Consider the following 16,085-nt stretch of genomic DNA (forward strand, 5'->3'; position numbering starts at 1 on the left):
CCTTTCAATGCAGCTGTGCACTTTGAACATAAACAGCATCATCATCTGCAAAAGAAATTTCTGAACTCCACTATGATAATCCGCAGCCTCTCCGATAAGTTCCTCGGTATGTAGATGTACTCCATCGTCGCTGTCTTGAACGGCAGCTCTGCAGCGTCGGTGAGCTCGACCAGCTCTGGTTAAAGTGGCCATCAAGCGCCCAAGCACACCGACAGAGCAAAAGTAGAACAGCTGTGGCGCACCATTATGGTCAAGTGGGAGTACATACAGGGCAGATGCCACAATCCAAACAGGCAGTGTATGCTCGCTGTTGTCACCCAAAGTGAGGCCAAAATGGTCATGCAGTGAGCTCTGGTGTCATTTTTGTAACCTGACTAAATCTGTTAATAAAATACTTTGACGACGTCGCTTCTTTTCTTCATTTTTTGACATTAAAAATTTATAATAGCTTTGTAGAGATATTATTGAAGGTAATGAATGTGTTAATGGAAAGGTTGGAACAGCTGAAGGTGAACAGTACAACCATTTTGAGAAATGAACAGATTACCAACTTATTTGATGGTTTCAATGTTAAATTTGGTGATGATACAGAAATTACTGGTTTGATCACAGGAGATTTGACTCTTTACATGGTAGTTTTCTTCAGTTAATGAAAAAAGAATCTTTGATTTCAAAGTGAGCAGGAAGACATCCCAATAGAAAGTTACTGACAGTGAAGTCTTGCTGGAAATGAATGGAAATATTTAGGGACTCATTTAGGAAAACCTAGCTTTTTCGTGCTGGGGGGGATTTGTGTGTATGCTTAAGATCCGACTGTGATCCAGTCTTTGGCAATATCAAACAAACAAAACTATAAGCACACTTTAGCCTCAAATGTCTCTGTGATTTCACATACAGAACCAAAAAGAGAGTAAAAAAAACACAACTCCGTTCAAAAGTGGACAAAAAATATATGGAAATTATTGTCCACTTTTGAGTCCTAATTGTGCATTTTAAAGCCTCTCGATTCCTCGATCTTTGTGCGCGCTGGAGCTAAATGACGTCCAGAATCGGCTGAGTGAAGCTAATGAGCGAAACGAGAGAAACAACATTTAAAAGATCAGAGATGAGAGGAGCTGGATGTGAATAGATGGAAGGAAATCAGCGCTCATTTAATTGTCTGACTATCTTTTTGTTCGCTTTCTCTCCTACGCACATCAGCTGCGGCTGACTGACCGTTTAGGCCAAGCGATCGCCCGCTCACCGCCCACACTTCATTAGGAGAGAGAGAGAGCAGGAAGGTCAAAGAGAAGGCGAGAGAGCGGGATCAAAATAGGAGAAAGAAGCAGAAAAAAAAGAGGAGGCAGAGGGAAGAGGGGGAGGAGGGAGGAGGGGGGATAAAACTGTCCGCTGATTAGCAATTACAGCCGCGCTGCCACGCGTGTCACTTCACTGGACCTCTACAACATTAACACTCCGACAGAGGGTATTAATAGAGTCCAGCCGTGAAGGGAGGAAGAGGGGGAGTTAGAGGAAGATGAGGAAGTGGGGAGTGAGACGGACAGGCCAGGCTGATGGACAGAAGCCTGCTCGCCGGCGCCCCGGCCGCTCAGCTTTCATTAAGGCGGTCAGTAGTGGTGGGATAGCGCGGTAGGCCCGGGGTGACCCTCGCCGCCAGTGATGGTGCATTCAGTGTAATTGGCGGTGACATAATGCCATGAAGAAACGTCTCAGAGTGACAGAAGCAGGGGAGGAAAGGACAAGATGGCGAGCTATGAAAGAAAGGAGACCAATTTTTACCCTGGAAGGTCTAAAATACATTTTCAAGAGTAATATATGAGACTGAAATTTGTCTTGTAAGGATGACACCAGAGGCAAAGTAGAAAATAAAAGATTGAATAAACTAGAAATACCCCAGAAAGGCCTTTAGTTTTGTATTAATAAAATAATACACCTCTATTACAGACAGTGAAACACAGAGTAAGGTTGGGTAGGACACCGTTTTACATTTAGAGACTGTTTAAAAAAAGGATATAACCCATTGTTTTCAGAAGATCCAATCTAAATTCTCAAGGCTGGTGTTTTGTCCACAGCCTTATTGGATTTTGGGGCCAGAAGTGAACAAGTTGATAAGTGATAAGTTTAATTTGATCGGCCAACTTCAGGAAACCTGCAAAGGGGTAGGTAGATTCTACAGTTTCCTGCACCAAACCTTGAGCTAACCTTCTAACCTTCTGTTAGTGCCATTAACAACACAAGCCTTTTTGTGTGACAACAACACAGCAAGCCAAATTAGCTACAGTTCCTCTAACGTCCATTTGAGTGAGTCAGCTTCAGACTCTAAGATGACCAACTTTACAGCAGAAATAAATATGTTTATGACATCTTGACATTCTACTTTTGCATCTTTTTGGCTACAAGATACCAAAATGACAATGGACATTAAGCTAAGCTATGTCGATGTCTTATTAACAGTCTGTCTTCAGCTCAGACATCAAGTGATACTTCAAAGCTGTTACTGCTAACAATGAGAATTAACCTACATTTGTCAGGATTATGTTTCATTTAAAATCATATTTAGAGCCCAAAAACACATAATAGAGACAGATAGAAGCATGTCTTGAGTGGAACATTCCTTTAAATTGTATAATTATATCACCATAAAACCCCCCAAAAATACAGTGATATATAATTTAGGTCATATCAGAATAGATGTTCAAATGTCCTGCTGGTATTACAGACAGTGAACTCCCCACAGACACTCGACAGCAGTGATTCCACTAATTTCAGCTCATGTCACGAGGAAGTGAAACAGAGCAGTGTGTATGTGTGTGTGTAACAACAGGGCTTCCCCACGGTGCGCTAAACACGACTTGACGAGCTTCCTGCTGCTCTGAAGTGAAAGCTGCCGGCAGCCGTGCAGCTGTCAGGCCAGCTGATCATCCATTACTGCCTGTTAGTGAGCGAGCGCCAACATGTTTCCCGGCAGAGCCAGCCAGCCAGAGAGGACGTGTGTTTACATGACGACCATCATCCAATAAGACTTCAGGTCAGATAACTGTGGTGCGGGCTTTTCAATTATAATCCATCAGACGGATCATTTAACAGATAAATCTACAGTCTCAACACTCAAGAGGGATTTTTATTGTCAAGGGACGGGTGATTGAAATTAGAGTCACTCATGTAAACTCACCTTGACAAGTAAACACTGGCGATAATCATTTGAAGCAAAGAATACTTTAAGATTGTTAAGAAAATATATTAAGATGCTGAAGGAAAGAAAAGAGGAATAAAGAACCTGTGACAGTAACCAACCAAGAAAAAAAGATAGCACTGACTAAACCTCTGAATTATTAGACACTTTAAGCCTTAAGAAGGCAGTTGGTGGAATTTGGAGTTGGTGCATGCAGCTATTTTCATACAGATGTTAGTTTTTATAAGTAGCTGTATGCTCAAAAAGCTCAGCTGTTTAGTTATTGTTTCTTCAGAACATCAAGCTTGTTGCAAAGGTCAGTGTCCTTTCCTTCAGTTCTTTATTAGAGCTCTGATTTAAAAAATAAAGGATACTATGCGCTGGATCTATTTTGTCTACACTTGTTGGAGATTTTCTGAGCGTTTGAGTCCAAAATGTGAATGTCTGGAAGCTTAAATAAGGTTTTCTTTAATGGTCTTTATATTTGATTCAGTTGAATTTTTCACTCTGAAATAAAAAGTTTTCTGTACATTAAATGGAAGGAAAACAATTTATTAAGCACATAAACTGCTCAGCTGTTTCTTATTTCACTGGCTTGAAAAGTCATGCCCTTCACCTGGATCAAGGATTCGACAGAGACCCTTTGGGCCAACGCCTCTTTAACCATCTGAGACCTGATATGTTGTTGCTAAAGATAACATGATAAAGGTGAAAACTCTATCTAGAATCTCTCCAAAAATGCTAGATCCAGATCAACTCCTAAAATTTATCACGCCTGTGGGGCCAAGTAAACCTTTGTTAAAAGGTTTTTTGTCCATAGCTTTATGAGTATCCCTGCTAACAAAAAAGGAAAGCAATAATAACTTCCACAGCGGATATGATCGTTCAAAATACCCCTGAAAAATATGGTTTAATATGGCAATTACATCTGTACAGACTGTGAAAGCAAATGTGATTAAAAAAAAAAGATACATGATACAAAATACATATATTGCAGAGCAATATTTAATTTTAAAGTGTAAAAGAGTAGGAACAGAAGGATCTAATCCCGCTTTTGAATTTCTGTCCATTTAAACAGACAGAAATTCCCTACAAAGCCCCAGTTTTAGCTTTTAAAGGGTCAAAATTGTTTTCTGCCCTTCAGTCTGTTTTTATCCTTTCTGGCTTAAAGTTAGATCACTACTACCTGAAATAATCCTCTAGCTGTTCTGTATAATTAATTTTACGGATATTTTCCACTAGGGCTGGGTATCGTCACTGATTTCTAGCATCGATTCGATTCCGATTCGATTAGAATTGGGGGAATTTTGCCTCAGACAGTCAGAATATTATAATTCAGATCATGCATCAGTACATTTCCATGTTTTTATATCTACAAAAAGAAAGCTGACACTTGCGAGACTTTATCAAGGGTGTAAGCATCACAGCAGATGCCTTTGTGTCAAAGTAACTGAGGATAAAACACAGAAAAACATGAAGGTGATTTTCCTGGCCTGGGATTTCTAAAAATATTCTGCAGTAGATCAAAAACGAAAGAAAACCATGGATCAACATATGAACATTATGCTGCTGAAGTGAAGCAGAGCAAAGTCACAGAGGTTGGATTAGAGACACGGCCAAGCGTTTTGCAATTTTGCATAATTTAAAGTTTTAATTTGCTCAGTAGCCTTTTGAACAGCAGATATGAGGCTCTCTGTTCGGAAGTAAGTAAAAGGAAAAAAAACAGCAGCCGACATCACTGTAAACAACGGTAGACTTGTGCGTGACAAGCAAGTGAATAATGCAGAAAAAAGATTTTTAGACAGGAAACTGTTCTTGAAGTACACTGAGAGAGAGAGAGAGAGAGAGAGAGAGAGAGAGAGAGAGAGAGAGAGAGAGAGAGAGAAGTGTGATTTTATTGTGGTGGAAGCAAAACAGCAAAAGTCAGAGGGAGTCCATGACGATGTGTTTGTGAAGCGTAGTTTGGATCTTCTTTTGCTGCTGGTTCGGTCAATATTGTTTGGAGTGAGATAAAACCTACAGCTTCAGAATCAGCGCAAAAAGGGCGTAAACACAAAATCAGCGAGCTGTCGGCTTTCAGCCCCGACCGTGTCCGTGCCATCGGGTGAGAAAGGCGACATCTCACTGATTCTGATCCGTCGGTGGTAGGGGTGGGTTTTAATAATCGATTCATCGATTAAAAGTGATTCTGGCTTGGATAACGTGATATCGATTCATAAAAATTCTTTTTTATATAAATGTATTTTTCCTTTTGCTCACTTCCCTGTATCCCCATGTAATGTCTGTGCTATATGTGTATGGTCGGGGGGGGGGGTCCCATTTCACTGCAGGGCAACCTGCATGTGACGAATAAAGCTTTGATTGATTGACTTCCGAAAAGAAAACCTAATTTCTGCCGTTCAATACTGAACAAATGTAAACTTTTTAAAATTATGCAAAATGCAAAACGCTTAGCCGTGTCTCTAATAAAACCGCTGTAGAATAGAATAGAATAGAATAGCCTTTATTGTCATTGTACAGAGTACAACGAAATTGGAGTGCCACTCCCTTGGTGCAAGTTTCAATAATAAATATAAATGTAAAATATAAAAAGTACAAAAAAAACAATCGTAAGTACTCAAACAATAGTATGTACAATATATACAGGATAGCAGCATTAATATAATGACAGTGACGGTATGGAATAGGTTCAATTGTTTTTGTGCTTATTTACTACGGTGATAGCTCTGGGAAAGAAGCTATCCCTGAATCTGTTTGTCCTGGTTTTATGTGACCTGTACCATTGGCCTGACGGTAATAGTTCAAACAGTTGGTTGCTGGGGTGAGAGTAGTCCTTGATGATATTGCCAGCTCTGCTGAGGTACCGAGAGTTTGCAGTGACCTCCAGGCTGGGCAGAGAGCAGCCAGTGATCTTCTGGGCTGTGTTGATGACCCTCTGCAGTACTTTCCTGTCTGCAGCTGAGCACCCTGCATACCATGTTGTTATGCCGTACGTTAGGATGCTCTCTATGGTGGCTCTGTAAAATGTCACCAGCAGCCTCTCCTCCAGGTTGTTCCTCCTGAGCACTCTCAGAAAGTGGAGACGCTGCTGGGCCTTTTTAACCACCGCTGTAGTATTTGCAGTCCAGGAGAGGTCATCAGATATCTGCACGCCCAGAAACCTCATGGAGTGTACCCTCTCCACACAGCTCTCGTGAATGTAAAGTGGGGCCGGGTCTGCTCTGCCCTTCCTGAAGTCCAAGATAAGCTTCTGTAGCTTCAGAGGTAATGTTCATAAATTGATTAATGGTTTTCTTTCGTTTTTGATGTACTGCAGAATATTTTTATAAAATCCCAGGCCAGGAAAATCACCTTCATGTTTTTCTGTGTTTTATCTTCAGCTACTTTGACACAAAGGCATCTGCTGTGACGTTTACACCTTTGATAAAGTCTTGCGTGCTCAGCTTCCTTTTTACAGATACAAATTATAATTATAATATTTCTGACTGTCTGAGGGAAAATTTCCCAGATTCAAATCGAATTGAATCGAATCGAATTGAATCGAATCGATTCAGGACCTTGTGAATCGGAATAGAATCGATTCTAGAATCAGTGATGATACCCAGCCCTAGTCGGCGGGTCCGCGCTGTGTGTTTACGTCTTTGTGCAGAATACCTGCTCTCATTTACTGTTTTAGCTGTTTGGTGGTTGTTGTAAATTGTTTGAGGTTCAACCTGAAATTCTGGCGTTTCGGGCAAAATAAATTTATATTAAAAGATCGATTCAGGATTTTAAAGAATTGATATCACGTTATCCAAGCTAGAATCAATTTTAATGGATAAATCGATAATCAAAACCCACCCCTAATTTTCACAGCCTGACATCAAAAATGTATTCTGATGTGTTTTGGTTGCATAATAGAAGAAAAGAATTAAAAATCAGTGGGGAAAAAATGTTGCTTTCATCTACATTTTGTGTTAATAGACCTCTCTGCATTGAATCATATCTGTTATTAACCTCTGTCTCTCTTCCACAGCATGTCTTTCATCCTGTCTTCCTTCTCTCACCCCATCCGGTCGCAGCAGATGGCCCCGCCCCTCCCTGAGCCTGGTTCTGCTGGAGGTTTCTTCTTGTTAAAGGGGAGTTTTTCCTTCCCACTGTCGCCAAAGTCCTTGCTCATTGGGGTCATATGATTGTTGGGTTTTTCTCTGTATCTATTATTGTACGATCTACTGTACAATATAAAGCGCCTGGAGGCGACTGCTGTTGTGATTTGGCGCTGTATAAATAAAATTGAATTGAATACATTTTAAGATTTTACCTGAATCCTAAAACAAAAAGTGAAATATTTTTGCACTACAGGATCAAAAGAGAAAGTAAATTGAAACAAGACAATGGAGCATTAAGAGGTGGATGGTTGATCACCACCAAACGAAACTGAGAGATGAACCAACATCTTTCACAGACCTTCACCTAAACCCGGGTTTTGGGGAGGGAGACGTCAGTGGATTAATTTTGTCCATTCATCCTGAGGATGACAAGCGATCAGTTTGTGCGAGAGGAAGGCTAATTGAACGCCACGTTGAAATCCTCATGATGGGTAATATCTTTCATTATTCACCTCCCCGAGCTTAGTGACACACTTATTTTACCTTCAGGAGGAGGAGAGGGGGGAGCAGCTATGACAGCTCACAAGGTCTCCACATTGGAAAATAGATGTGGGGAGATAAATACATCCTCAGATATACTCTCTCCCCTCCGACTGAGGCACTTCTCCGCCCTGGTGAAGTATTGTGGGGTAGTGCTTAGGAAAAGGTCGCTAGCTCCAGGGAGCGGGAAGATGAAGTCATTTGTTAAGCAACAGAAAACGTCCGAGGGCATCAATGAGGATTCTTCTCTGGAGAACAAAACAAAGGGGCATGAAGGGTCTGTGTTGGGTTTCAGTCGGAAAGAAAGCAAACAAGGATGGATAGACAAATAGATGTAGACAGACAACCCCCCAAAAAACAAAACTCCCCGAGACACTCTCTACCTTCACTTCTTTGCCTCGGTTGAAGTATTGTGGGGTAGTGCTTAAGAAAAGGTCGCTAGCTCGGGGGAAGCCAAGAGATGAAGTCATTCGTTAGACGACGCATCGGAAAGGCTCGTACCTGAGGGTCTCTGATTAAAGACCACAGCTGTCACATGTCCGGCATGTTCGAGGACGAACATATTGCACAGAAAATGATTTCTGAGGCGTAAAGGTGTGCTCACAAGACACAACTTTTACCTCTTTGTCTGAAGCTAAAACTGAGGAACATGAACAGTAACATGAACCATAATTCCTTCTTCCATTGTGTGAGTCAAATTAGAAGGAAAACTTTTCTCCTCTTGGAGGCTGCCTGCCTATTGATACAGACTAATCTACTCTCTAATCACTCAATCACCCCCCTATTTTGCTCAGACAATGGACTCTACCGGGGCCTCCTGAAGAGTGTGACAGCGGATCTTGGAGGAGATACGGGGCAGGCAATATCACTGGACAAACCCTCCACAGAACAGGATGATCTCAAAGGAGCTAAGGCCCTTTTGTTCTTCAACGTCCCTCGAGAGCAGGAGGCTAAATTAGAGGTGTCACCCCCCGCCGACAGAGGAGTGCGAGGGGGGTGACGAGAAAGGGATCCCTTCTGTATCGTGGTGGCCATCTGATCCAGCCTGAGCAGCGTCTGCAGGTCATCTATCATCCTCTCAGACAAGAGGACAGAGTGTGAAATGTTCACTCCTCTAATCTCCAAGAAGACAAAAAGAGAAAATAAAGGAAAGGGGCCGATGCTGTCTGACTTACTCCAGGTAAATATCCTCTTTGTGGGAAGCAACTGAAAGCTCTTTGACCCCCTGCTGCAGGTCATAGTAGGTAGATCTTCTTCACAGTGGTTTAGAGTAGACTGGTGCCGTTTGTCACAGATTAGAAAACGAATCAGAAAATCCGGGTGGACTTTTCAAAGGCAGTCCAAAACTAAAGATCATGTCTTTATGGATGACTTGAAAGTGCAATCACTAGGTCCTGGAATTAGGCTCTTTTGAATGTAGGAACTTTTTTGCAGTTTTACTAATTGTTGAAGACAATGTTGCCTTTAAGTTCTTACAACTCAAATCTTTTTTCACCCTCCAAGATATGATGCGACACTGACAACTGTCACTTAAAGTGTAAACAACGACAAAACATCTAAACATCTGTGCTACCAAGATGGAAAATTAAACTGTAAGAACACAAAAAGTAATTTTGCTCTACCAACCACTGAACTTCGTGGCTCCCAATACTATAATTCCTGGAATTCCATATATCCATCGCCTTTGGTTTATCTGAACTTGGGCAGCAAGCTAATCAAAGATTTTTTAGAGATCCTTCTTTCAAGCTTCTCGCTTTCCAGTTCCTTCTGGGAAATTCCATAGCATTCCCAGACCAGAAAAGATATATAAACTCTTCAGCAGGTCGTGGGTTTACCCTGGGGTTTCTTCATATTTGGGCTTGCTTCTAAAACCACCAAAGGGAGCTATCCTAACTATAAACCTGAACTACCTTTCAACATTAACCACTGGCATTCTTATCTGGTAACTGTCTGCGGATGCTTAACCTCCAGGTATTTCCCCGAATGGCTTAGTCTGAACGTCGTCAGGGATTGGTTTTTAGAAAGTGTACAGCTAATGTGAGCATGCTAGCAGGTAGTCTTCCATTACTGTTCTCTTTGTCTCCTTCTCTCATCTTGCAATGTATTAATGTATTTCCGGTTTTCAAACTAAATATGAATCAAACATCACTCATTGATACCTGACAAAAACAAGCCCTTTTTGCTTTTTCTGACAAAAGGTTAAAAATGTGATAATAAAAGTCAAATTATTTATGATGGGTTTTGCTTGAGAATTGACATACAGGGTGTTAAGTGCCTGCATTTAGTGTGGACAAGGTTTTTTTCTTGTGTTGAGAAAGGTTAATGTAATTATTTTTGGGCTTTTATTTGACAGTGAAAAGTGAAATAAAATAAGAAATGTGGGTGGGGAGGCTATTAATGACACCACATGGAGTTTACATCTTGTTACTTTGTTCCCACAGATTCGTCCACAGGTTGGTGTTTTTGCACTTAAAATTGATTGAATATTCATTTTTCAGCCAAGACCCTATTTATGATTATTTCTTCGCAAACTAAGGATTAAAATCAAATTAAACTGTGAGTGTTCTGGATGCAGTTATTAAGATTTATTTTCCATGATTAAAACAACAAATAAAGGAAACTGAACGGCCCTGGTGGAGCTCCAGTTCTTTTGATTCATTTCTTTCCATGTGGTTCTTGACCTGATCACTACAAAGGATGACAGGAATTAAAAAAAACAAGATTTGTTGCCTCGAAGTAAACAGTAAAAATCATTAAAAAACCACCACAGCAGAGGGCAAACCCCATAACTACCATCAAAACACACTGACAGCCACGCAGCAGCTTCAGGCTCCATGACAAGGTCACTGTTGATGAGGCAAGGACAGCGAAGGGCAAGCCCAGGGGAGCAAGACGCAGACCAGATCAAATAAAACACCACAGAAGAAGAGGGGGGCTGAAGAGGGGCTGATTTATCTGATAAGAGTTCTGGGTAATTAATTAGAAACTCAATTATCCAAACCTTACTTCAGCAGTCTCAATTCATTAGTGGATAAAAAACCTCGCCCCTCGCTCGGCTCGACGCTCGGTGAGAGACAGGATGTGAAGGAAACATGACTCCTCTTCCTCTGCGAGAACCCTTCAGGTCACCGCCGGGCACTTTTGTCCAGCTTTTCATCAAATAAGTGTAACAACACACCCAAACACACACACTTTCTCATACGGTGTGAAACAACAAAGCGACCACAGGGACACTTCCAGCGAGCTCAGAGCAACACCTCCGTGCCAAACAAAAACTCGGGATTGCTCCATGGAGACTGCCACGCAGCGGCGTAATGAGCACAGTCTAAAAATGCTCTTTGATTGACGCCTGTGTTCCTTGTTTTAATTATTTCTCAAACTAAAAAGGGAGAGACATCCCTCCAACACATCTTCCACCCACCGCCACCACCCCCCAAAAAATCTCATTTCCAGGGGTTAGTGTGCATGACAAAAATGTCATCATGGCCAAAATGGCTCCGAGCGGTGACAACCTTTCCCAGGGAAATGATATTTTTCCAATCCGGCGGAAGGCGGATCATGTCACCCTCGTTAAAGCCTTGATAGCAGGTCTTTAATATTCACCGTCTTAATTAGGGCTGCAGTTAATTTCATTAAATTCTTTGGCTGCTAAATGAAGCAGATTATGAGACATCTTTTATTGCGAAGCGTGAAATTACAGCCTGCCCGCTGCCAATGGCGGGGCGAAACTAATGAATTACAGGGTAAATAACACCCGAATTAACCATCCAATTTAACTCCTTACAAAGCGCCCAGCGCCGAGGGGGGACGAGTAGACTTGTCAAAACCACCCAGCCCCGTGCTCGTCTGCAACCCCGCGAGAGGCAATTACAAGCACGACACTAATCAGCTCCTCGCAGGAAGAAGGCGACAGCATCCAAAAGCCTTGAGACTTCAGACTCCAAGTGGAGCTCAGGAGGAGATGCAAAATGTTCATTTACAGGAGGAGGTCGTCTCGGTGGAGGTCAGGGAATCTATTAACAGTTCTTCTACAAAGCATCAGCGCTAAAGTAGGGATGTCGGACAGGTCAGAGATCTGTTTGGAGGTTGTAACATTTCTAGCTGCATACTTGGAGCTTAGTTTGAAGTCCTGGTTGGAGAGTTCTGAGGTCTAATATGAGTTTTACACATCTGTTTCCTCTAGGTGGGAAAACAAACAAGCCAGATATCTTAGGAAGTCTGGAAGACTCATCTGCAGATGTGCAAAAAGGTAATCTCAATCAGATAGATGAGGCAACCAACATGACAACAGAGTTACGATTAAAACTACAAAATGCAGCACAAAGGTCAAATACTGATAGACAAGACTGCTGGGGAGAGGGATTTCTGTTTACAGGAAGCACATCAAGTAAATGGCAGTGAATCCGCATATTCAACTGACCGGAAGGTAGCTGGCATAAACATAAATGAACGCACAAAGAAAAATGCTATCTGTTGCTTCTAATTTTCTCTCTGAGAGATCATTTTAGATGTTAATACAGTCCACATCACAAATCTTTGTAGCTAGCAATGCAATGCAGAAAAAGAAGAAGCCCTGGGAGTTACAGTTAGTGAACATGTGGTCCTAACAGGCCGCTTTAGAGCCACTAGCAAAAGAACCATGCAAATTAACACATAGTAATTTGGGAATTCAGCTGAACAAATAATTACTTATTTATCAATTTATTATTTTTTTCAATATCTGTTCAGGCATTTTCCTTATTTTTTTTAAATTTCACTTCATTTTACTTTCAGTTTGCTTTTTCTTTGCATGCCCTTATTGTTCCTTAATAACTAGATAAATGACAAAGTAAATAAATAAAGGAATATAAATAAATGTAAAGGCAAATTAAATTAGGATAATCAATTTATCAACTTTTAATTTACATTAATTATTTTGATGCATTTAATAGAGTGATTTTTTATTATTATTTATTATTGATTTTGGCACCTGCAGTCCTCCATACTTTCCTACCTGAAGTTTACATGAGTTTTTAAGCAAGGTAATTATCATACTGATGACAGAGGCCTGTGAAACTCATGAATAAAGTAAGATAAAAAGGATCCAGAGAAATATTCAAAAATCAATTAGATAAAGTTTTAAGAATTTTAAGTTTCTGTTTTGATTTTGGCAGTGTTTGTCCTCCCTATTTCTCAGGTGAGTTCAGTGAACCTTCCCAAAGTAAATAAAGGTTTACAGAAAAAAAGAGGGGAAAAAAAAACCCCAACAACGAGCACCTCTCCAGTGTGTCCGGTCCCAGAGGCTCGGCTGCTGTGTCGAAGGAAATTAATTTGTTAGATTGTTGGTTTTCAAAGCACCTCGGTCAGCCGCTTGACAGAGACATGAGCGAGCCTCTCCCTCTCTCTCCGGTAATTATCGGCTAATTAGTGGCGTGGAGCAGATGTCGGAGGAACCCTGCGCCGTCAACAGCCTCTGTAAACAAAGCTGGACGCATCCGCTCACTTCAAAAAAGAAGAAGAAGAAGAAGAAAAACAAAAAAACGACCAATCGGGTGTTGGTACAGCCAGCATTTCCTCTGTGGCTTCGAGTCGCAGTGGAGCATCTTCGCAGGAGGTTTCAGCTTCAACACCACATGTGTTTCCTGCTTTGGTTCATCGTGCAGGTGGCAGACGTGAATGTAATCCCTCAGAGAGTTCATTAGCATAAACATGTTCATTATTAAATCAAATATTCATTACACAATGGTGAGCGGATGGATTGGAAAATTTCCAGGTTATAATACCACATTTGAACGCACCACTCTGGAGCTTCACTTGCATTTGCAAACATATTTACGTGGTTTACTCCTCGGTGGTTTAAAGAAGTAAAGAAGTAGGAACAGTTTATATGTCCTCTTGTTCCGGCTTTAGACAGCAGCTCAATAACCCTTCTTGTCCTCACAAACAGCACCGCATGATAAAAGTGATGTCACTTCCGCTGGCACAAGCCGTACTTTCGTGTCATTACAGCCCGTCATGTAGCTCTCAGTTGTTGTAACCTCACACGCTTTACTGTTGCTGCCAAAGAGGTGTACGGAGATCATAAATAAATAAATAAATTGACTGATTAAAAAATAAAATAAAAGCAAAGCTGAAGTGATGCTGTCACCATCTTCCAATGTGGAAACAACAACATTATATTGTATAACAGGGACATAACACTTATGTGGCTTTGTATCACATTTAGACAGAGATCATGTTAGCAAGCAAGCTACGCTTAAGAAGCTAGCAGCTACAGTACACTTAAACATAGCAGGAAATTTGACTATCCAAGAAAAAACATGTTCAAAATGGGCAATATATTTGATTCATGGAGGGTTTGTTTAGTTTCAGGGATCAATTGCAACCCTGAGTTGTTTTTGTTTACGCTAATGCTAGCATGTCTGTTAAATGAAGCATTTTTAAGCTACGTCACATAACAACACCTCTGAGAGTATAAAACAGAAACCTATAGAAGAAAACAGCCCTCGTCTGCCTTGATCTCTGTCCTTTCCTGATCAGTTAAGGGGCTCAGTTTTTATTTTTAAGTTTTACTGAATAAAACATGATGTTCATTAATACGTTTTAGTCTAAGTGTCAGAAAGGAGGATAAACTTCTAGAAAGGAAACCGAAGGTCTTAGAATTACTGTGTCCTGATTAACTGACTAATCACTGGATCAATCAGAAAAAAATGGGCCGGTTTTCTTTGTCTCATGAAACCAAACCAAGTGTCTTTACTTTTACTGACAGTCTTTGTGTCATTTTTTTACACTGAAAACCAGACAAGAAAAAGAAAAACTAGAGACAAACCTTCGCTGCTGTGAATGCTACTCATGACCAGCGTGTTTACGTGTTTGTGTGAATTTGTTTTGGCTAATAGTGTCAGAGTCGAGATCCGCCCTGTTCTCATTACAGCCACAGTGACCTGGCTTCTGTCTCTGTGTGTGCGTGTATGTGTGTTGTCTTAATGAGCTCTGGACTCTCTTAACGAAGGCGTTCCCCTTTAAGAAGTGAACCGCCGTCACCTCGAGTTGTCGAGTGTCACGCTAAGAGTCGCTCTAATGAGATCAGGGCGGGCAACAAGTGGCTCAGACACACACACATTCAGGTACAACACATACACAGGTGACACTAATAAACTGGAAAGAAGAAGAAGGTGACTGGTGACAGTGAGAAGACAGCTACTACTCCAGAAATTCTACAGAAACTCTATAGAAGAAGACATTAAAGTCCCCCCCTCTTTCTGTTTGATTGACAGGGCAACAAACATAATAGAGGTTTATTCATTGAAACATTTATTATGAAGCTTCGATTTCAGATTTTCATTGTTTAGTGAGGACCTTGATGCTGCTTTTTAAGGCCAGCTGCCTTCTACCTCGACAGTACAATGTTAATCAGAGGCCAGTTTAGTGGTCATGAGATCAAGATGGGTTTTGCAGAAAGATTTCAGACTGAAAATGTCCCTGACAAATTTAATTTAAAGTAGGAAAAGTTATCACAGCCAGTGAAAGAGATGTTGTATAATTTTTACCAGCAATTTGAATGGTGTGAACTGCTTCTTTCTTAAAGATGAAGCTTAAACCTCCAAAAAATAAAAAAATAAAAAAATGAAACTAAGCACCAGAAATTGCCCTTTCCCTAATGTCCACTAGGGGCTGGCTCCAAAACTGAGGCAATCACCATGTTCAAATATCTAACTCGACAGCACAAATAAACATTACAGCTTGTTACAAAAAATGTCTTGTATTCTATTCATAATGGCTGCAAAGGGGGTTAATTTTACTGTGTTTGGATTGTTGTGTGTAGTTTTGTAATAAATAGAATTACATCATCAGCATATAGTAATAGCTTATGCTCAGTCTGTACCTTTCAGGAGATTTTTAATGCAGTTATTCGTAGCATTTTAGTAAACAAGTTAATTACTAACAACTCACTAACTATCATCTGTTCCTGTGTCTATATAGTTTATGAATAGAGCTCGCTAATCAGGCATCAACATGGTCATAGTCATAATTGAGGTTTTATAAAGCAATGGGTGAATCCACACCTCTGGGTTATTAAGATAAAAGCTACTGTTTTGTTTTTTTTAATTTAGAAATGTTTTTATTTTTTTTGTCATGAAAATTTGTAGAGTCAGCAAGGCGCCTTCTATGGGTAAAGATGCCAAATTTGAATAGTGGCTTCTACTAGTTACACACAATTTGCCAATTTTTGCACATTTCAGGTCAATAGATGGTAGTTTAATTTAATTTTGTTTTATTTTTAATTTCAGTGCAGTTTAATTTAA

General features: G+C 40.6%; 1 protein-coding gene across 8 annotated transcripts in view; it reads right to left on the reverse strand.

The window, feature by feature from the left end:
• Positions 1–16,085, reverse strand: part of agap1 (ArfGAP with GTPase domain, ankyrin repeat and PH domain 1) — a 188,034-nt gene that overhangs the window by 56,064 nt on the left and 115,885 nt on the right. The gene's annotated exons all lie outside the window — the stretch shown is intronic.

Source organism: Aulonocara stuartgranti (genome assembly GCF_965226115.1).
Source record: "Aulonocara stuartgranti genome assembly, chromosome: 23".
NCBI classification, from domain to species: Eukaryota; Metazoa; Chordata; class Actinopteri; order Cichliformes; family Cichlidae; genus Aulonocara; species Aulonocara stuartgranti.